Raw genomic sequence first — 20,483 nt, 5'->3', positions numbered from 1 at the left:
GTTGGAAGAAATGAGCACTTTCTTCTGCTCTGTGCATTGGTGGTTCAGTGGTAGAATTCTCGCCTGCCACGCGGGAGGCCCGGGTTCGATTCCCGGCCAATGCAAAGCTCCTCCTTTTTCATTCCTCTCTCCATTCAGCCCACACTCTTTCTTTCTTTGCAATTCTGTACTGCCCAGCCACTTCAACCACCTCAATCTCTTTTCCATTTGCCTCATGCTAATTTTCAACATCTGTTTCACTTTTCCTTTTTCTTTCTCTTCCAACACTCAACAGCTGCAAACACACACTCACATTCAAATACCACGCTCCTCATCGCACTTCTCGCAAAGCCATCTACGCTCCTCACCCTTCACCTCACTTTTACCTTCACTCTCTGCAGCAAACTTCAAAGAAACTTTTCACAACTTGATCATTTTTACTTGGCTCTCTTTTAAAACACACTTCGCTTCTTACCATCAATTCCTTCTCGGGCATGCACATACTCTGCACACACTGCAATATCAACTGCAGCCACAAACAACAACAAAGCACATTGAAATTGCGCCGTGCATGTAGGGAAACATGCCCAGGCTCTTCACAGTGCTGTTTTCAATCCGAAATGGGTGGAGACACAGTCTCACTTTGCTCTTTTGCAGAGTCCAATTGGAGATTAACACTTTGTTGACCTGAGGTAAATTTGCTGAGAAGCTATCTGCTCTTTGGAGCCCCTTCTACTGGAAGTAGAAGAGTGGCAGCTTCACCAATCTTTCTAAAAGTCTGACCATTCTCATCATCAGCTCCTGCTGGCTCACCCCATCTTTCCCTCCCTCACAAAGCGTGACATACGTCCGAGAACTTGGTGAGCAGCATGACACACAGGGAACAGGGCGGAGGATGTGACAGCATTATGGCAATGCTGTTGGGCTTATGATGCAGAGGCATGCATAGCTCATTGCTGAGTTGAAATCTCACCAAGGCTGGCAATGACTTCAAAACAATCGTCTAAACACAGGTCGCGATTGAGAATTGCTTGCGGCGGATGTGAAGTGACGCTTGCCTTTGTTTGAAAGCCACCTGGGGCCTTCGCACCATGTTTAGCAGGGCAATAGGGGAAGTAACACACATGGCTGGAAAATAACAAGAGTGGAAGCCAAATTTCTTTGGCAGCAAGAATCGAGATTCCACGAAGTGTTGAAAGTGGCAGCTTGGCCTGGTGTAGCACTGGGTGGCGGCTTTGAAGCAATGTAGCGCCTGGAAGATGTTGCAGAGTGGCATGAGGCGATATTGTAGTGGTGTGAAGTGAGTGTAAAGAGACAGTGTGCAAGTGATTTGAGCAAGTTTTAAGCGTGTTTAGATTGATGTGGTGAAAGCAGTGGCATATTTGGGAGAAGGAGGCTGTGTGAGAGGGGGATTGTTGCAGAGTGCATGTGTTTTGGAGGAAGGTTGAAAGTTTGAGATGTGGTTGTGAATGAAAGGAAGGTGTTGAGCAGCATGAGAGGCTTGTGAGATGTTGCGTGTGAGATTTGAGTGAGAGCATTTGTGGGCATTTGGGGAATGAAAGGAGAAAGTGAGAAAATTGTAATGCTGCTGAGTGTGAAGAAAGAGAGAGCATGTGGGGGTGAAAGAACCGGAGCAGCATTGGTGGTTCAGTGGTAGAATTCTCGCCTGCCACGCGGGAGGCCCGGGTTCGATTCCCGGCCAATGCACGAGCAGTAGTTAATTTCTCTGTGTTGTTGTTGTGTGTGTGAGCAGCATTGAATTTGCTGCTGCAAATGAGGAACATTTCTTTGCATGTGAAAGCACTGGTTGGAAGAAATGAGCACTTTCTTCTGCTCTGTGCATTGGTGGTTCAGTGGTAGAATTCTCGCCTGCCACGCGGGAGGCCCGGGTTCGATTCCCGGCCAATGCAAAGCTCCTCCTTTTTCATTCCTCTCTCCATTCAGCCCACACTCTTTCTTTCTTTGCAATTCTGTACTGCCCAGCCACTTCAACCACCTCAATCTCTTTTCCATTTGCCTCATGCTAATTTTCAACATCTGTTTCACTTTTCCTTTTTCTTTCTCTTCCAACACTCAACAGCTGCAAACACACACTCACATTCAAATACCACGCTCCTCATCGCACTTCTCGCAAAGCCATCTACGCTCCTCACCCTTCACCTCACTTTTACCTTCACTCTCTGCAGCAAACTTCAAAGAAACTTTTCACAACTTGATCATTTTTACTTGGCTCTCTTTTAAAACACACTTCGCTTCTTACCATCAATTCCTTCTCGGGCATGCACATACTCTGCACACACTGCAATATCAACTGCAGCCACAAACAACAACAAAGCACATTGAAATTGCGCCGTGCATGTAGGGAAACATGCCCAGGCTCTTCACAGTGCTGTTTTCAATCCGAAATGGGTGGAGACACAGTCTCACTTTGCTCTTTTGCAGAGTCCAATTGGAGATTAACACTTTGTTGACCTGAGGTAAATTTGCTGAGAAGCTATCTGCTCTTTGGAGCCCCTTCTACTGGAAGTAGAAGAGTGGCAGCTTCACCAATCTTTCTAAAAGTCTGACCATTCTCATCATCAGCTCCTGCTGGCTCACCCCATCTTTCCCTCCCTCACAAAGCGTGACATACGTCCGAGAACTTGGTGAGCAGCATGACACACAGGGAACAGGGCGGAGGATGTGACAGCATTATGGCAATGCTGTTGGGCTTATGATGCAGAGGCATGCATAGCTCATTGCTGAGTTGAAATCTCACCAAGGCTGGCAATGACTTCAAAACAATCGTCTAAACACAGGTCGCGATTGAGAATTGCTTGCGGCGGATGTGAAGTGACGCTTGCCTTTGTTTGAAAGCCACCTGGGGCCTTCGCACCATGTTTAGCAGGGCAATAGGGGAAGTAACACACATGGCTGGAAAATAACAAGAGTGGAAGCCAAATTTCTTTGGCAGCAAGAATCGAGATTCCACGAAGTGTTGAAAGTGGCAGCTTGGCCTGGTGTAGCACTGGGTGGCGGCTTTGAAGCAATGTAGCGCCTGGAAGATGTTGCAGAGTGGCATGAGGCGATATTGTAGTGGTGTGAAGTGAGTGTAAAGAGACAGTGTGCAAGTGATTTGAGCAAGTTTTAAGCGTGTTTAGATTGATGTGGTGAAAGCAGTGGCATATTTGGGAGAAGGAGGCTGTGTGAGAGGGGGATTGTTGCAGAGTGCATGTGTTTTGGAGGAAGGTTGAAAGTTTGAGATGTGGTTGTGAATGAAAGGAAGGTGTTGAGCAGCATGAGAGGCTTGTGAGATGTTGCGTGTGAGATTTGAGTGAGAGCATTTGTGGGCATTTGGGGAATGAAAGGAGAAAGTGAGAAAATTGTAATGCTGCTGAGTGTGAAGAAAGAGAGAGCATGTGGGGGTGAAAGAACCGGAGCAGCATTGGTGGTTCAGTGGTAGAATTCTCGCCTGCCACGCGGGAGGCCCGGGTTCGATTCCCGGCCAATGCACGAGCAGTAGTTAATTTCTCTGTGTTGTTGTTGTGTGTGTGAGCAGCATTGAATTTGCTGCTGCAAATGAGGAACATTTCTTTGCATGTGAAAGCACTGGTTGGAAGAAATGAGCACTTTCTTCTGCTCTGTGCATTGGTGGTTCAGTGGTAGAATTCTCGCCTGCCACGCGGGAGGCCCGGGTTCGATTCCCGGCCAATGCAAAGCTCCTCCTTTTTCATTCCTCTCTCCATTCAGCCCACACTCTTTCTTTCTTTGCAATTCTGTACTGCCCAGCCACTTCAACCACCTCAATCTCTTTTCCATTTGCCTCATGCTAATTTTCAACATCTGTTTCACTTTTCCTTTTTCTTTCTCTTCCAACACTCAACAGCTGCAAACACACACTCACATTCAAATACCACGCTCCTCATCGCACTTCTCGCAAAGCCATCTACGCTCCTCACCCTTCACCTCACTTTTACCTTCACTCTCTGCAGCAAACTTCAAAGAAACTTTTCACAACTTGATCATTTTTACTTGGCTCTCTTTTAAAACACACTTCGCTTCTTACCATCAATTCCTTCTCGGGCATGCACATACTCTGCACACACTGCAATATCAACTGCAGCCACAAACAACAACAAAGCACATTGAAATTGCGCCGTGCATGTAGGGAAACATGCCCAGGCTCTTCACAGTGCTGTTTTCAATCCGAAATGGGTGGAGACACAGTCTCACTTTGCTCTTTTGCAGAGTCCAATTGGAGATTAACACTTTGTTGACCTGAGGTAAATTTGCTGAGAAGCTATCTGCTCTTTGGAGCCCCTTCTACTGGAAGTAGAAGAGTGGCAGCTTCACCAATCTTTCTAAAAGTCTGACCATTCTCATCATCAGCTCCTGCTGGCTCACCCCATCTTTCCCTCCCTCACAAAGCGTGACATACGTCCGAGAACTTGGTGAGCAGCATGACACACAGGGAACAGGGCGGAGGATGTGACAGCATTATGGCAATGCTGTTGGGCTTATGATGCAGAGGCATGCATAGCTCATTGCTGAGTTGAAATCTCACCAAGGCTGGCAATGACTTCAAAACAATCGTCTAAACACAGGTCGCGATTGAGAATTGCTTGCGGCGGATGTGAAGTGACGCTTGCCTTTGTTTGAAAGCCACCTGGGGCCTTCGCACCATGTTTAGCAGGGCAATAGGGGAAGTAACACACATGGCTGGAAAATAACAAGAGTGGAAGCCAAATTTCTTTGGCAGCAAGAATCGAGATTCCACGAAGTGTTGAAAGTGGCAGCTTGGCCTGGTGTAGCACTGGGTGGCGGCTTTGAAGCAATGTAGCGCCTGGAAGATGTTGCAGAGTGGCATGAGGCGATATTGTAGTGGTGTGAAGTGAGTGTAAAGAGACAGTGTGCAAGTGATTTGAGCAAGTTTTAAGCGTGTTTAGATTGATGTGGTGAAAGCAGTGGCATATTTGGGAGAAGGAGGCTGTGTGAGAGGGGGATTGTTGCAGAGTGCATGTGTTTTGGAGGAAGGTTGAAAGTTTGAGATGTGGTTGTGAATGAAAGGAAGGTGTTGAGCAGCATGAGAGGCTTGTGAGATGTTGCGTGTGAGATTTGAGTGAGAGCATTTGTGGGCATTTGGGGAATGAAAGGAGAAAGTGAGAAAATTGTAATGCTGCTGAGTGTGAAGAAAGAGAGAGCATGTGGGGGTGAAAGAACCGGAGCAGCATTGGTGGTTCAGTGGTAGAATTCTCGCCTGCCACGCGGGAGGCCCGGGTTCGATTCCCGGCCAATGCACGAGCAGTAGTTAATTTCTCTGTGTTGCTGTTGTTGTTGTGTGTGTGTGTGAGCAGCATTGAATTTGCTGCTGCAAATGAGGAACATTTCTTTGCATGTGAAAGCACTGGTTGGAAGAAATGAGCACTTTCTTCTGCTCTGTGCATTGGTGGTTCAGTGGTAGAATTCTCGCCTGCCACGCGGGAGGCCCGGGTTCGATTCCCGGCCAATGCAAAGCTCCTCCTTTTTCATTCCTCTCTCCATTCAGCCCACACTCTTTCTTTCTTTGCAATTCTGTACTGCCCAGCCACTTCAACCACCTCAATCTCTTTTCCATTTGCCTCATGCTAATTTTCAACATCTGTTTCACTTTTCCTTTTTCTTTCTCTTCCAACACTCAACAGCTGCAAACACACACTCACATTCAAATACCACGCTCCTCATCGCACTTCTCGCAAAGCCATCTACGCTCCTCACCCTTCACCTCACTTTTACCTTCACTCTCTGCAGCAAACTTCAAAGAAACTTTTCACAACTTGATCATTTTTACTTGGCTCTCTTTTAAAACACACTTCGCTTCTTACCATCAATTCCTTCTCGGGCATGCACATACTCTGCACACACTGCAATATCAACTGCAGCCACAAACAACAACAAAGCACATTGAAATTGCGCCGTGCATGTAGGGAAACATGCCCAGGCTCTTCACAGTGCTGTTTTCAATCCGAAATGGGTGGAGACACAGTCTCACTTTGCTCTTTTGCAGAGTCCAATTGGAGATTAACACTTTGTTGACCTGAGGTAAATTTGCTGAGAAGCTATCTGCTCTTTGGAGCCCCTTCTACTGGAAGTAGAAGAGTGGCAGCTTCACCAATCTTTCTAAAAGTCTGACCATTCTCATCATCAGCTCCTGCTGGCTCACCCCATCTTTCCCTCCCTCACAAAGCGTGACATACGTCCGAGAACTTGGTGAGCAGCATGACACACAGGGAACAGGGCGGAGGATGTGACAGCATTATGGCAATGCTGTTGGGCTTATGATGCAGAGGCATGCATAGCTCATTGCTGAGTTGAAATCTCACCAAGGCTGGCAATGACTTCAAAACAATCGTCTAAACACAGGTCGCGATTGAGAATTGCTTGCGGCGGATGTGAAGTGACGCTTGCCTTTGTTTGAAAGCCACCTGGGGCCTTCGCACCATGTTTAGCAGGGCAATAGGGGAAGTAACACACATGGCTGGAAAATAACAAGAGTGGAAGCCAAATTTCTTTGGCAGCAAGAATCGAGATTCCACGAAGTGTTGAAAGTGGCAGCTTGGCCTGGTGTAGCACTGGGTGGCGGCTTTGAAGCAATGTAGCGCCTGGAAGATGTTGCAGAGTGGCATGAGGCGATATTGTAGTGGTGTGAAGTGAGTGTAAAGAGACAGTGTGCAAGTGATTTGAGCAAGTTTTAAGCGTGTTTAGATTGATGTGGTGAAAGCAGTGGCATATTTGGGAGAAGGAGGCTGTGTGAGAGGGGGATTGTTGCAGAGTGCATGTGTTTTGGAGGAAGGTTGAAAGTTTGAGATGTGGTTGTGAATGAAAGGAAGGTGTTGAGCAGCATGAGAGGCTTGTGAGATGTTGCGTGTGAGATTTGAGTGAGAGCATTTGTGGGCATTTGGGGAATGAAAGGAGAAAGTGAGAAAATTGTAATGCTGCTGAGTGTGAAGAAAGAGAGAGCATGTGGGGGTGAAAGAACCGGAGCAGCATTGGTGGTTCAGTGGTAGAATTCTCGCCTGCCACGCGGGAGGCCCGGGTTCGATTCCCGGCCAATGCACAAGCAGTAGTTAATTTCTCTGTGTTGCTGTTGTTGTTGTGTGTGTGTGTGAGCAGCATTGAATTTGCTGCTGCAAATGAGGAACATTTCTTTGCATGTGAAAGCACTGGTTGGAAGAAATGAGCACTTTCTTCTGCTCTGTGCATTGGTGGTTCAGTGGTAGAATTCTCGCCTGCCACGCGGGAGGCCCGGGTTCGATTCCCGGCCAATGCAAAGCTCCTCCTTTTTCATTCCTCTCTCCATTCAGCCCACACTCTTTCTTTCTTTGCAATTCTGTACTGCCCAGCCACTTCAACCACCTCAATCTCTTTTCCATTTGCCTCATGCTAATTTTCAACATCTGTTTCACTTTTCCTTTTTCTTTCTCTTCCAACACTCAACAGCTGCAAACACACACTCACATTCAAATACCACGCTCCTCATCGCACTTCTCGCAAAGCCATCTACGCTCCTCACCCTTCACCTCACTTTTACCTTCACTCTCTGCAGCAAACTTCAAAGAAACTTTTCACAACTTGATCATTTTTACTTGGCTCTCTTTTAAAACACACTTCGCTTCTTACCATCAATTCCTTCTCGGGCATGCACATACTCTGCACACACTGCAATATCAACTGCAGCCACAAACAACAACAAAGCACATTGAAATTGCGCCGTGCATGTAGGGAAACATGCCCAGGCTCTTCACAGTGCTGTTTTCAATCCGAAATGGGTGGAGACACAGTCTCACTTTGCTCTTTTGCAGAGTCCAATTGGAGATTAACACTTTGTTGACCTGAGGTAAATTTGCTGAGAAGCTATCTGCTCTTTGGAGCCCCTTCTACTGGAAGTAGAAGAGTGGCAGCTTCACCAATCTTTCTAAAAGTCTGACCATTCTCATCATCAGCTCCTGCTGGCTCACCCCATCTTTCCCTCCCTCACAAAGCGTGACATACGTCCGAGAACTTGGTGAGCAGCATGACACACAGGGAACAGGGCGGAGGATGTGACAGCATTATGGCAATGCTGTTGGGCTTATGATGCAGAGGCATGCATAGCTCATTGCTGAGTTGAAATCTCACCAAGGCTGGCAATGACTTCAAAACAATCGTCTAAACACAGGTCGCGATTGAGAATTGCTTGCGGCGGATGTGAAGTGACGCTTGCCTTTGTTTGAAAGCCACCTGGGGCCTTCGCACCATGTTTAGCAGGGCAATAGGGGAAGTAACACACATGGCTGGAAAATAACAAGAGTGGAAGCCAAATTTCTTTGGCAGCAAGAATCGAGATTCCACGAAGTGTTGAAAGTGGCAGCTTGGCCTGGTGTAGCACTGGGTGGCGGCTTTGAAGCAATGTAGCGCCTGGAAGATGTTGCAGAGTGGCATGAGGCGATATTGTAGTGGTGTGAAGTGAGTGTAAAGAGACAGTGTGCAAGTGATTTGAGCAAGTTTTAAGCGTGTTTAGATTGATGTGGTGAAAGCAGTGGCATATTTGGGAGAAGGAGGCTGTGTGAGAGGGGGATTGTTGCAGAGTGCATGTGTTTTGGAGGAAGGTTGAAAGTTTGAGATGTGGTTGTGAATGAAAGGAAGGTGTTGAGCAGCATGAGAGGCTTGTGAGATGTTGCGTGTGAGATTTGAGTGAGAGCATTTGTGGGCATTTGGGGAATGAAAGGAGAAAGTGAGAAAATTGTAATGCTGCTGAGTGTGAAGAAAGAGAGAGCATGTGGGGGTGAAAGAACCGGAGCAGCATTGGTGGTTCAGTGGTAGAATTCTCGCCTGCCACGCGGGAGGCCCGGGTTCGATTCCCGGCCAATGCACGAGCAGTAGTTAATTTCTCTGTGTTGCTGTTGTTGTTGTGTGTGTGTGTGAGCAGCATTGAATTTGCTGCTGCAAATGAGGAACATTTCTTTGCATGTGAAAGCACTGGTTGGAAGAAATGAGCACTTTCTTCTGCTCTGTGCATTGGTGGTTCAGTGGTAGAATTCTCGCCTGCCACGCGGGAGGCCCGGGTTCGATTCCCGGCCAATGCAAAGCTCCTCCTTTTTCATTCCTCTCTCCATTCAGCCCACACTCTTTCTTTCTTTGCAATTCTGTACTGCCCAGCCACTTCAACCACCTCAATCTCTTTTCCATTTGCCTCATGCTAATTTTCAACATCTGTTTCACTTTTCCTTTTTCTTTCTCTTCCAACACTCAACAGCTGCAAACACACACTCACATTCAAATACCACGCTCCTCATCGCACTTCTCGCAAAGCCATCTACGCTCCTCACCCTTCACCTCACTTTTACCTTCACTCTCTGCAGCAAACTTCAAAGAAACTTTTCACAACTTGATCATTTTTACTTGGCTCTCTTTTAAAACACACTTCGCTTCTTACCATCAATTCCTTCTCGGGCATGCACATACTCTGCACACACTGCAATATCAACTGCAGCCACAAACAACAACAAAGCACATTGAAATTGCGCCGTGCATGTAGGGAAACATGCCCAGGCTCTTCACAGTGCTGTTTTCAATCCGAAATGGGTGGAGACACAGTCTCACTTTGCTCTTTTGCAGAGTCCAATTGGAGATTAACACTTTGTTGACCTGAGGTAAATTTGCTGAGAAGCTATCTGCTCTTTGGAGCCCCTTCTACTGGAAGTAGAAGAGTGGCAGCTTCACCAATCTTTCTAAAAGTCTGACCATTCTCATCATCAGCTCCTGCTGGCTCACCCCATCTTTCCCTCCCTCACAAAGCGTGACATACGTCCGAGAACTTGGTGAGCAGCATGACACACAGGGAACAGGGCGGAGGATGTGACAGCATTATGGCAATGCTGTTGGGCTTATGATGCAGAGGCATGCATAGCTCATTGCTGAGTTGAAATCTCACCAAGGCTGGCAATGACTTCAAAACAATCGTCTAAACACAGGTCGCGATTGAGAATTGCTTGCGGCGGATGTGAAGTGACGCTTGCCTTTGTTTGAAAGCCACCTGGGGCCTTCGCACCATGTTTAGCAGGGCAATAGGGGAAGTAACACACATGGCTGGAAAATAACAAGAGTGGAAGCCAAATTTCTTTGGCAGCAAGAATCGAGATTCCACGAAGTGTTGAAAGTGGCAGCTTGGCCTGGTGTAGCACTGGGTGGCGGCTTTGAAGCAATGTAGCGCCTGGAAGATGTTGCAGAGTGGCATGAGGCGATATTGTAGTGGTGTGAAGTGAGTGTAAAGAGACAGTGTGCAAGTGATTTGAGCAAGTTTTAAGCGTGTTTAGATTGATGTGGTGAAAGCAGTGGCATATTTGGGAGAAGGAGGCTGTGTGAGAGGGGGATTGTTGCAGAGTGCATGTGTTTTGGAGGAAGGTTGAAAGTTTGAGATGTGGTTGTGAATGAAAGGAAGGTGTTGAGCAGCATGAGAGGCTTGTGAGATGTTGCGTGTGAGATTTGAGTGAGAGCATTTGTGGGCATTTGGGGAATGAAAGGAGAAAGTGAGAAAATTGTAATGCTGCTGAGTGTGAAGAAAGAGAGAGCATGTGGGGGTGAAAGAACCGGAGCAGCATTGGTGGTTCAGTGGTAGAATTCTCGCCTGCCATGCGGGAGGCCCGGGTTCGATTCCCGGCCAATGCACGAGCAGTAGTTAATTTCTCTGTGTTGTTGTTGTGTGTGTGTGTGAGCAGCATTGAATTTGCTGCTGCAAATGAGGAACATTTCTTTGCATGTGAAAGCACTGGTTGGAAGAAATGAGCACTTTCTTCTGCTCTGTGCATTGGTGGTTCAGTGGTAGAATTCTCGCCTGCCACGCGGGAGGCCCGGGTTCGATTCCCGGCCAATGCAAAGCTCCTCCTTTTTCATTCCTCTCTCCATTCAGCCCACACTCTTTCTTTCTTTGCAATTCTGTACTGCCCAGCCACTTCAACCACCTCAATCTCTTTTCCATTTGCCTCATGCTAATTTTCAACATCTGTTTCACTTTTCCTTTTTCTTTCTCTTCCAACACTCAACAGCTGCAAACACACACTCACATTCAAATACCACGCTCCTCATCGCACTTCTCGCAAAGCCATCTACGCTCCTCACCCTTCACCTCACTTTTACCTTCACTCTCTGCAGCAAACTTCAAAGAAACTTTTCACAACTTGATCATTTTTACTTGGCTCTCTTTTAAAACACACTTCGCTTCTTACCATCAATTCCTTCTCGGGCATGCACATACTCTGCACACACTGCAATATCAACTGCAGCCACAAACAACAACAAAGCACATTGAAATTGCGCCGTGCATGTAGGGAAACATGCCCAGGCTCTTCACAGTGCTGTTTTCAATCCGAAATGGGTGGAGACACAGTCTCACTTTGCTCTTTTGCAGAGTCCAATTGGAGATTAACACTTTGTTGACCTGAGGTAAATTTGCTGAGAAGCTATCTGCTCTTTGGAGCCCCTTCTACTGGAAGTAGAAGAGTGGCAGCTTCACCAATCTTTCTAAAAGTCTGACCATTCTCATCATCAGCTCCTGCTGGCTCACCCCATCTTTCCCTCCCTCACAAAGCGTGACATACGTCCGAGAACTTGGTGAGCAGCATGACACACAGGGAACAGGGCGGAGGATGTGACAGCATTATGGCAATGCTGTTGGGCTTATGATGCAGAGGCATGCATAGCTCATTGCTGAGTTGAAATCTCACCAAGGCTGGCAATGACTTCAAAACAATCGTCTAAACACAGGTCGCGATTGAGAATTGCTTGCGGCGGATGTGAAGTGACGCTTGCCTTTGTTTGAAAGCCACCTGGGGCCTTCGCACCATGTTTAGCAGGGCAATAGGGGAAGTAACACACATGGCTGGAAAATAACAAGAGTGGAAGCCAAATTTCTTTGGCAGCAAGAATCGAGATTCCACGAAGTGTTGAAAGTGGCAGCTTGGCCTGGTGTAGCACTGGGTGGCGGCTTTGAAGCAATGTAGCGCCTGGAAGATGTTGCAGAGTGGCATGAGGCGATATTGTAGTGGTGTGAAGTGAGTGTAAAGAGACAGTGTGCAAGTGATTTGAGCAAGTTTTAAGCGTGTTTAGATTGATGTGGTGAAAGCAGTGGCATATTTGGGAGAAGGAGGCTGTGTGAGAGGGGGATTGTTGCAGAGTGCATGTGTTTTGGAGGAAGGTTGAAAGTTTGAGATGTGGTTGTGAATGAAAGGAAGGTGTTGAGCAGCATGAGAGGCTTGTGAGATGTTGCGTGTGAGATTTGAGTGAGAGCATTTGTGGGCATTTGGGGAATGAAAAGACAAAGTCTGAAAATTGTAATGCTGCTGAGTGTGAAGAAAGAGAGAGCATGTGGGGGTGAAAGAACTGGAGCAGCATTGGTGGTTCAGTGGTAGAATTCTCGCCTGCCACGTGGGAGGCCCGGGTTCGATTCCCGGCCAATGCACGAGCAGTAGTTAATTTCTCTGTGTTGCTGTTGTTGTTGTGTGTGTGTGTGAACAGCATTGAATTTGCTGCTGCAAATGAGGAACATTTCTTTGCATGTGAAAGCACTGGTTGGAAGAAATGAGCACTTTCTTCTGCTCTGTGCATTGGTGGTTCAGTGGTAGAATTCTCGCCTGCCACGCGGGAGGCCCGGGTTCGATTCCCGGCCAATGCAAAGCTCCTCCTTTTTCATTCCTCTCTCCATTCAGCCCACACTCTTTCTTTCTTTGCAATTCTGTACTGCCCAGCCACTTCAACCACCTCAATCTCTTTTCCATTTGCCTCATGCTAATTTTCAACATCTGTTTCACTTTTCCTTTTTCTTTCTCTTCCAACACTCAACAGCTGCAAACACACACTCACATTCAAATACCACGCTCCTCATCGCACTTCTCGCAAAGCCATCTACGCTCCTCACCCTTCACCTCACTTTTACCTTCACTCTCTGCAGCAAACTTCAAAGAAACTTTTCACAACTTGATCATTTTTACTTGGCTCTCTTTTAAAACACACTTCGCTTCTTACCATCAATTCCTTCTCGGGCATGCACATACTCTGCACACACTGCAATATCAACTGCAGCCACAAACAACAACAAAGCACATTGAAATTGCGCCGTGCATGTAGGGAAACATGCCCAGGCTCTTCACAGTGCTGTTTTCAATCCGAAATGGGTGGAGACACAGTCTCACTTTGCTCTTTTGCAGAGTCCAATTGGAGATTAACACTTTGTTGACCTGAGGTAAATTTGCTGAGAAGCTATCTGCTCTTTGGAGCCCCTTCTACTGGAAGTAGAAGAGTGGCAGCTTCACCAATCTTTCTAAAAGTCTGACCATTCTCATCATCAGCTCCTGCTGGCTCACCCCATCTTTCCCTCCCTCACAAAGCGTGACATACGTCCGAGAACTTGGTGAGCAGCATGACACACAGGGAACAGGGCGGAGGATGTGACAGCATTATGGCAATGCTGTTGGGCTTATGATGCAGAGGCATGCATAGCTCATTGCTGAGTTGAAATCTCACCAAGGCTGGCAATGACTTCAAAACAATCGTCTAAACACAGGTCGCGATTGAGAATTGCTTGCGGCGGATGTGAAGTGACGCTTGCCTTTGTTTGAAAGCCACCTGGGGCCTTCGCACCATGTTTAGCAGGGCAATAGGGGAAGTAACACACATGGCTGGAAAATAACAAGAGTGGAAGCCAAATTTCTTTGGCAGCAAGAATCGAGATTCCACGAAGTGTTGAAAGTGGCAGCTTGGCCTGGTGTAGCACTGGGTGGCGGCTTTGAAGCAATGTAGCGCCTGGAAGATGTTGCAGAGTGGCATGAGGCGATATTGTAGTGGTGTGAAGTGAGTGTAAAGAGACAGTGTGCAAGTGATTTGAGCAAGTTTTAAGCGTGTTTAGATTGATGTGGTGAAAGCAGTGGCATATTTGGGAGAAGGAGGCTGTGTGAGAGGGGGATTGTTGCAGAGTGCATGTGTTTTGGAGGAAGGTTGAAAGTTTGAGATGTGGTTGTGAATGAAAGGAAGGTGTTGAGCAGCATGAGAGGCTTGTGAGATGTTGCGTGTGAGATTTGAGTGAGAGCATTTGTGGGCATTTGGGGAATGAAAAGACAAAGTCTGAAAATTGTAATGCTGCTGAGTGTGAAGAAAGAGAGAGCATGTGGGGGTGAAAGAACTGGAGCAGCATTGGTGGTTCAGTGGTAGAATTCTCGCCTGCCACGTGGGAGGCCCGGGTTCGATTCCCGGCCAATGCACGAGCAGTAGTTAATTTCTCTGTGTTGCTGTTGTTGTTGTGTGTGTGTGTGAACAGCATTGAATTTGCTGCTGCAAATGAGGAACATTTCTTTGCATGTGAAAGCACTGGTTGGAAGAAATGAGCACTTTCTTCTGCTCTGTGCATTGGTGGTTCAGTGGTAGAATTCTCGCCTGCCACGCGGGAGGCCCGGGTTCGATTCCCGGCCAATGCAAAGCTCCTCCTTTTTCATTCCTCTCTCCATTCAGCCCACACTCTTTCTTTCTTTGCAATTCTGTACTGCCCAGCCACTTCAACCACCTCAATCTCTTTTCCATTTGCCTCATGCTAATTTTCAACATCTGTTTCACTTTTCCTTTTTCTTTCTCTTCCAACACTCAACAGCTGCAAACACACACTCACATTCAAATACCACGCTCCTCATCGCACTTCTCGCAAAGCCATCTACGCTCCTCACCCTTCACCTCACTTTTACCTTCACTCTCTGCAGCAAACTTCAAAGAAACTTTTCACAACTTGATCATTTTTACTTGGCTCTCTTTTAAAACACACTTCGCTTCTTACCATCAATTCCTTCTCGGGCATGCACATACTCTGCACACACTGCAATATCAACTGCAGCCACAAACAACAACAAAGCACATTGAAATTGCGCCGTGCATGTAGGGAAACATGCCCAGGCTCTTCACAGTGCTGTTTTCAATCCGAAATGGGTGGAGACACAGTCTCACTTTGCTCTTTTGCAGAGTCCAATTGGAGATTAACACTTTGTTGACCTGAGGTAAATTTGCTGAGAAGCTATCTGCTCTTTGGAGCCCCTTCTACTGGAAGTAGAAGAGTGGCAGCTTCACCAATCTTTCTAAAAGTCTGACCATTCTCATCATCAGCTCCTGCTGGCTCACCCCATCTTTCCCTCCCTCACAAAGCGTGACATACGTCCGAGAACTTGGTGAGCAGCATGACACACAGGGAACAGGGCGGAGGATGTGACAGCATTATGGCAATGCTGTTGGGCTTATGATGCAGAGGCATGCATAGCTCATTGCTGAGTTGAAATCTCACCAAGGCTGGCAATGACTTCAAAACAATCGTCTAAACACAGGTCGCGATTGAGAATTGCTTGCGGCGGATGTGAAGTGACGCTTGCCTTCGTTTGAAAGCCACCTGGGGCCTTCGCACCATGTTTAGCAGGGCAATAGGGGAAGTAACACACATGGCTGGAAAATAACAAGAGTGGAAGCCAAATTTCTTTGGCAGCAAGAATCGAGATTCCACGAAGTGTTGAAAGTGGCAGCTTGGCCTGGTGTAGCACTGGGTGGCGGCTTTGAAGCAATGTAGCGCCTGGAAGATGTTGCAGAGTGGCATGAGGCGATATTGTAGTGGTGTGAAGTGAGTGTAAAGAGACAGTGTGCAAGTGATTTGAGCAAGTTTTAAGCGTGTTTAGATTGATGTGGTGAAAGCAGTGGCATATTTGGGAGAAGGAGGCTGTGTGAGAGGGGGATTGTTGCAGAGTGCATGTGTTTTGGAGGAAGGTTGAAAGTTTGAGATGTGGTTGTGAATGAAAGGAAGGTGTTGAGCAGCATGAGAGGCTTGTGAGATGTTGCGTGTGAGATTTGAGTGAGAGCATTTGTGGGCATTTGGGGAATGAAAGGAGAAAGTGAGAAAATTGTAATGCTGCTGAGTGTGAAGAAAGAGAGAGCATGTGGGGGTGAAAGAACCGGAGCAGCATTGGTGGTTCAGTGGTAGAATTCTCGCCTGCCACGCGGGAGGCCCGGGTTCGATTCCCGGCCAATGCACGAGCAGTAGTTAATTTCTCTGTGTTGTTGTTGTGTGTGTGTGTGAGCAGCATTGAATTTGCTGCTGCAAATGAGGAACATTTCTTTGCATGTGAAAGCACTGGTTGGAAGAAATGAGCACTTTCTTCTGCTCTGTGCATTGGTGGTTCAGTGGTAGAATTCTCGCCTGCCACGCGGGAGGCCCGGGTTCGATTCCCGGCCAATGCAAAGCTCCTCCTTTTTCATTCCTCTCTCCATTCAGCCCACACTCTTTCTTTCTTTGCAATTCTGTACTGCCCAGCCACTTCAACCACCTCAATCTCTTTTCCATTTGCCTCATGCTAATTTTCAACATCTGTTTCACTTTTCCTTTTTCTTTCTCTTCCAACACTCAACAGCTGCAAACACACACTCACATTCAAATACCACGCTCCTCATCGCACTTCTCGCAAAGCCATCTACGCTCCTCACCCTTCACCTCACTTTTACCTTCACTCTCTGCAGCAAACTTCAAAGAAACTTTTCACAACTTGATCATTTTTACTTGGCTCTCTTTTAAAACACACTTCGCTTCTTACCATCAATTCCTTCTCGGGCATGCACATACTCTGCACACACTGCAATATCAACTGCAGCCACAAACAACAACAAAGCACATTGAAATTGCGCCGTGCATGTAGGGAAACATGCCCAGGCTCTTCACAGTGCTGTTTTCAATCCGAAATGGGTGGAGACACAGTCTCACTTTGCTCTTTTGCAGAGTCCAATTGGAGATTAACACTTTGTTGACCTGAGGTAAATTTGCTGAGAAGCTATCTGCTCTTTGGAGCCCCTTCTACTGGAAGTAGAAGAGTGGCAGCTTCACCAATCTTTCTAAAAGTCTGACCATTCTCATCATCAGCTCCTGCTGGCTCACCCCATCTTTCCCTCCCTCACAAAGCGTGACATACGTCCGAGAACTTGGTGAGCAGCATGACACACAGGGAACAGGGCGGAGGATGTGACAGCATTATGGCAATGCTGTTGGGCTTATGATGCAGAGGCATGCATAGCTCATTGCTGAGTTGAAATCTCACCAAGGCTGGCAATGACTTCAAAACAATCGTCTAAACACAGGTCGCGATTGAGAATTGCTTGCGGCGGATGTGAAGTGACGCTTGCCTTTGTTTGAAAGCCACCTGGGGCCTTCGCACCATGTTTAGCAGGGCAATAGGGGAAGTAACACACATGGCTGGAAAATAACAAGAGTGGAAGCCAAATTTCTTTGGCAGCAAGAATCGAGATTCCACGAAGTGTTGAAAGTGGCAGCTTGGCCTGGTGTAGCACTGGGTGGCGGCTTTGAAGCAATGTAGCGCCTGGAAGATGTTGCAGAGTGGCATGAGGCGATATTGTAGTGGTGTGAAGTGAGTGTAAAGAGACAGTGTGCAAGTGATTTGAGCAAGTTTTAAGCGTGTTTAGATTGATGTGGTGAAAGCAGTGGCATATTTGGGAGAAGGAGGCTGTGTGAGAGGGGGATTGTTGCAGAGTGCATGTGTTTTGGAGGAAGGTTGAAAGTTTGAGATGTGGTTGTGAATGAAAGGAAGGTGTTGAGCAGCATGAGAGGCTTGTGAGATGTTGCGTGTGAGATTTGAGTGAGAGCATTTGTGGGCATTTGGGGAATGAAAGGAGAAAGTGAGAAAATTGTAATGCTGCTGAGTGTGAAGAAAGAGAGAGCATGTGGGGGTGAAAGAACCGGAGCAGCATTGGTGGTTCAGTGGTAGAATTCTCGCCTGCCACGCGGGAGGCCCGGGTTCGATTCCCGGCCAATGCACGAGCAGTAGTTAATTTCTCTGTGTTGCTGTTGTTGTTGTGTGTGTGTGTGTGAGCAGCATTGAATTTGCTGCTGCAAATGAGGAACATTTCTTTGCATGTGAAAGCACTGGTTGGAAGAAATGAGCACTTTCTTCTGCTCTGTGCATTGGTGGTTCAGTGGTAGAATTCTCGCCTGCCACGCGGGAGGCCCGGGTTCGATTCCCGGCCAATGCAAAGCTCCTCCTTTTTCATTCCTCTCTCCATTCAGCCCACACTCTTTCTTTCTTTGCAATTCTGTACTGCCCAGCCACTTCAACCACCTCAATCTCTTTTCCATTTGCCTCATGCTAATTTTCAACATCTGTTTCACTTTTCCTTTTTCTTTCTCTTCCAACACTCAACAGCTGCAAACACACACTCACATTCAAATACCACGCTCCTCATCGCACTTCTCGCAAAGCCATCTACGCTCCTCACCCTTCACCTCACTTTTACCTTCACTCTCTGCAGCAAACTTCAAAGAAACTTTTCACAACTTGATCATTTTTACTTGGCTCTCTTTTAAAACACACTTCGCTTCTTACCATCAATTCCTTCTCGGGCATGCACATACTCTGCACACACTGCAATATCAACTGCAGCCACAAACAACAACAAAGCACATTGAAATTGCGCCGTGCATGTAGGGAAACATGCCCAGGCTCTTCACAGTGCTGTTTTCAATCCGAAATGGGTGGAGACACAGTCTCACTTTGCTCTTTTGCAGAGTCCAATTGGAGATTAACACTTTGTTGACCTGAGGTAAATTTGCTGAGAAGCTATCTGCTCTTTGGAGCCCCTTCTACTGGAAGTAGAAGAGTGGCAGCTTCACCAATCTTTCTAAAAGTCTGACCATTCTCATCATCAGCTCCTGCTGGCTCACCCCATCTTTCCCTCCCTCACAAAGCGTGACATACGTCCGAGAACTTGGTGAGCAGCATGACACACAGGGAACAGGGCGGAGGATGTGACAGCATTATGGCAATGCTGTTGGGCTTATGATGCAGAGGCATGCATAGCTCATTGCTGAGTTGAAATCTCACCAAGGCTGGCAATGACTTCAAAACAATCGTCTAAACACAGGTCGCGATTGAGAATTGCTTGCGGCAGATGTGAAGTGACGCTTGCCTTTGTTTGAAAGCCACCTGGGGCCTTCGCACCATGTTTAGCAGGGCAATAGGGGAAGTAACACACATGGCTGGAAAATAACAAGAGTGGAAGCCAAATTTCTTTGGCAGCAAGAATCGAGATTCCACGAAGTGTTGAAAGTGGCAGCTTGGCCTGGTGTAGCACTGGGTGGCGGCTTTGAAGCAATGTAGCGCCTGGAAGATGTTGCAGAGTGGCATGAGGCGATATTGTAGTGGTGTGAAGTGAGTGTAAAGAGACAGTGTGCAAGTGATTTGAGCAAGTTTTAAGCGTGTTTAGATTGATGTGGTGAAAGCAGTGGCATATTTGGGAGAAGGAGGCTGTGTGAGAGGGGGATTGTTGCAGAGTGCATGTGTTTTGGAGGAAGGTTGAAAGTTTGAGATGTGGTTGTGAATGAAAGGAAGGTGTTGAGCAGCATGAGAGGCTTGTGAGATGTTGCGTGTGAGATTTGAGTGAGAGCATTTGTGGGCATTTGGGGAATGAAAGGAGAAAGTGAGAAAATTGTAATGCTGCTGAGTGTGAAGAAAGAGAGAGCATGTGGGGGTGAAAGAACCGGAGCAGCATTGGTGGTTCAGTGGTAGAATTCTCGCCTGCCACGCGGGAGGCCCGGGTTCGATTCCCGGCCAATGCACGAGCAGTAGTTAATTTCTCTGTGTTGTTGTTGTGTGTGTGTGTGAGCAGCATTGAATTTGCTGCTGCAAATGAGGAACATTTCTTTGCATGTGAAAGCACTGGTTGGAAGAAATGAGCACTTTCTTCTGCTCTGTGCATTGGTGGTTCAGTGGTAGAATTCTCGCCTGCCACGCGGGAGGCCCGGGTTCGATTCCCGGCCAATGCAAAGCTCCTCCTTTTTCATTCCTCTCTCCATTCAGCCCACACTCTTTCTTTCTTTGCAATTCTGTACTGCCCAGCCACTTCAACCACCTCAATCTCTTTTCCATTTGCCTCATGCTAATTTTCAACATCTGTTTCACTTTTCCTTTTTCTTTCTCTTCCAACACTCAACAGCTGCAAACACACACTCACATTCAAATACCACGCTCCTCATCGCACTTCTCGCAAAGCCATCTACGCTCCTCACCCTTCACCTCACTTTTACCTTCACTCTCTGCAGCAAACTTCAAAGAAACTTTTCACAACTTGATCATTTTTACTTGGCTCTCTTTTAAAACACACTTCGCTTCTTACCATCAATTCCTTCTCGGGCATGCACATACTCTGCACACACTGCAATATCAACTGCAGCCACAAACAACAACAAAGCACATTGAAATTGCGCCGTGCATGTAGGGAAACATGCCCAGGCTCTTCACAGTGCTGTTTTCAATCCGAAATGGGTGGAGACACAGTCTCACTTTGCTCTTTTGCAGAGTCCAATTGGAGATTAACACTTTGTTGACCTGAGGTAAATTTGCTGAGAAGCTATCTGCTCTTTGGAGCCCCTTCTACTGGAAGTAGAAGAGTGGCAGCTTCACCAATCTTTCTAAAAGTCTGACCATTCTCATCAT

At 47.1% G+C, this 20,483-nt stretch overlaps 23 non-coding genes across 23 annotated transcripts; all 23 read left to right on the top strand.

The window, feature by feature from the left end:
- The first annotated feature begins 33 nt into the window (after window positions 1–33).
- On the top strand, window positions 34–104 carry trnag-gcc (transfer RNA glycine (anticodon GCC)). Its single transcript has one exon. It is a non-coding gene; the product is annotated as a tRNA-Gly (tRNA).
- A 1,511-nt stretch (window positions 105–1,615) lies between these two features.
- Window positions 1,616–1,686, top strand: trnag-gcc (transfer RNA glycine (anticodon GCC)). Its single transcript has one exon. It is a non-coding gene; the product is annotated as a tRNA-Gly (tRNA).
- A 132-nt stretch (window positions 1,687–1,818) lies between these two features.
- On the top strand, window positions 1,819–1,889 carry trnag-gcc (transfer RNA glycine (anticodon GCC)). Its single transcript has one exon. It is a non-coding gene; the product is annotated as a tRNA-Gly (tRNA).
- A 1,511-nt stretch (window positions 1,890–3,400) lies between these two features.
- trnag-gcc (transfer RNA glycine (anticodon GCC)) lies at window positions 3,401–3,471 on the top strand. The gene has a single exon. It is a non-coding gene; the product is annotated as a tRNA-Gly (tRNA).
- A 132-nt stretch (window positions 3,472–3,603) lies between these two features.
- On the top strand, window positions 3,604–3,674 carry trnag-gcc (transfer RNA glycine (anticodon GCC)). Its single transcript has one exon. It is a non-coding gene; the product is annotated as a tRNA-Gly (tRNA).
- A 1,511-nt stretch (window positions 3,675–5,185) lies between these two features.
- On the top strand, window positions 5,186–5,256 carry trnag-gcc (transfer RNA glycine (anticodon GCC)). Its single transcript has one exon. It is a non-coding gene; the product is annotated as a tRNA-Gly (tRNA).
- Window positions 5,257–5,398: 142 nt separating this feature from the next.
- Window positions 5,399–5,469, top strand: trnag-gcc (transfer RNA glycine (anticodon GCC)). The gene has a single exon. It is a non-coding gene; the product is annotated as a tRNA-Gly (tRNA).
- A 1,511-nt stretch (window positions 5,470–6,980) lies between these two features.
- trnag-gcc (transfer RNA glycine (anticodon GCC)) lies at window positions 6,981–7,051 on the top strand. The gene has a single exon. It is a non-coding gene; the product is annotated as a tRNA-Gly (tRNA).
- A 142-nt stretch (window positions 7,052–7,193) lies between these two features.
- Window positions 7,194–7,264, top strand: trnag-gcc (transfer RNA glycine (anticodon GCC)). The gene has a single exon. It is a non-coding gene; the product is annotated as a tRNA-Gly (tRNA).
- A 1,511-nt stretch (window positions 7,265–8,775) lies between these two features.
- Window positions 8,776–8,846, top strand: trnag-gcc (transfer RNA glycine (anticodon GCC)). Its single transcript has one exon. It is a non-coding gene; the product is annotated as a tRNA-Gly (tRNA).
- Window positions 8,847–8,988: 142 nt separating this feature from the next.
- trnag-gcc (transfer RNA glycine (anticodon GCC)) lies at window positions 8,989–9,059 on the top strand. The gene has a single exon. It is a non-coding gene; the product is annotated as a tRNA-Gly (tRNA).
- A 1,511-nt stretch (window positions 9,060–10,570) lies between these two features.
- On the top strand, window positions 10,571–10,641 carry trnag-gcc (transfer RNA glycine (anticodon GCC)). The gene has a single exon. It is a non-coding gene; the product is annotated as a tRNA-Gly (tRNA).
- Window positions 10,642–10,777: 136 nt separating this feature from the next.
- trnag-gcc (transfer RNA glycine (anticodon GCC)) lies at window positions 10,778–10,848 on the top strand. The gene has a single exon. It is a non-coding gene; the product is annotated as a tRNA-Gly (tRNA).
- A 1,511-nt stretch (window positions 10,849–12,359) lies between these two features.
- trnag-gcc (transfer RNA glycine (anticodon GCC)) lies at window positions 12,360–12,430 on the top strand. The gene has a single exon. It is a non-coding gene; the product is annotated as a tRNA-Gly (tRNA).
- Window positions 12,431–12,572: 142 nt separating this feature from the next.
- On the top strand, window positions 12,573–12,643 carry trnag-gcc (transfer RNA glycine (anticodon GCC)). The gene has a single exon. It is a non-coding gene; the product is annotated as a tRNA-Gly (tRNA).
- Window positions 12,644–14,154: 1,511 nt separating this feature from the next.
- Window positions 14,155–14,225, top strand: trnag-gcc (transfer RNA glycine (anticodon GCC)). Its single transcript has one exon. It is a non-coding gene; the product is annotated as a tRNA-Gly (tRNA).
- Window positions 14,226–14,367: 142 nt separating this feature from the next.
- On the top strand, window positions 14,368–14,438 carry trnag-gcc (transfer RNA glycine (anticodon GCC)). The gene has a single exon. It is a non-coding gene; the product is annotated as a tRNA-Gly (tRNA).
- Window positions 14,439–15,949: 1,511 nt separating this feature from the next.
- On the top strand, window positions 15,950–16,020 carry trnag-gcc (transfer RNA glycine (anticodon GCC)). The gene has a single exon. It is a non-coding gene; the product is annotated as a tRNA-Gly (tRNA).
- A 136-nt stretch (window positions 16,021–16,156) lies between these two features.
- Window positions 16,157–16,227, top strand: trnag-gcc (transfer RNA glycine (anticodon GCC)). Its single transcript has one exon. It is a non-coding gene; the product is annotated as a tRNA-Gly (tRNA).
- A 1,511-nt stretch (window positions 16,228–17,738) lies between these two features.
- trnag-gcc (transfer RNA glycine (anticodon GCC)) lies at window positions 17,739–17,809 on the top strand. Its single transcript has one exon. It is a non-coding gene; the product is annotated as a tRNA-Gly (tRNA).
- Window positions 17,810–17,953: 144 nt separating this feature from the next.
- Window positions 17,954–18,024, top strand: trnag-gcc (transfer RNA glycine (anticodon GCC)). Its single transcript has one exon. It is a non-coding gene; the product is annotated as a tRNA-Gly (tRNA).
- Window positions 18,025–19,535: 1,511 nt separating this feature from the next.
- Window positions 19,536–19,606, top strand: trnag-gcc (transfer RNA glycine (anticodon GCC)). Its single transcript has one exon. It is a non-coding gene; the product is annotated as a tRNA-Gly (tRNA).
- Window positions 19,607–19,742: 136 nt separating this feature from the next.
- Window positions 19,743–19,813, top strand: trnag-gcc (transfer RNA glycine (anticodon GCC)). Its single transcript has one exon. It is a non-coding gene; the product is annotated as a tRNA-Gly (tRNA).
- The last annotated feature ends 670 nt before the right edge of the window (window positions 19,814–20,483 follow it).

Source organism: Mustelus asterias, chromosome 1, assembly GCF_964213995.1.
Source record: "Mustelus asterias chromosome 1, sMusAst1.hap1.1, whole genome shotgun sequence".
NCBI classification, from domain to species: Eukaryota; Metazoa; Chordata; class Chondrichthyes; order Carcharhiniformes; family Triakidae; genus Mustelus; species Mustelus asterias.
Note: the sequence above shows the minus strand (reverse complement) of the source record. Positions and strands in the feature narration are given on the sequence as shown.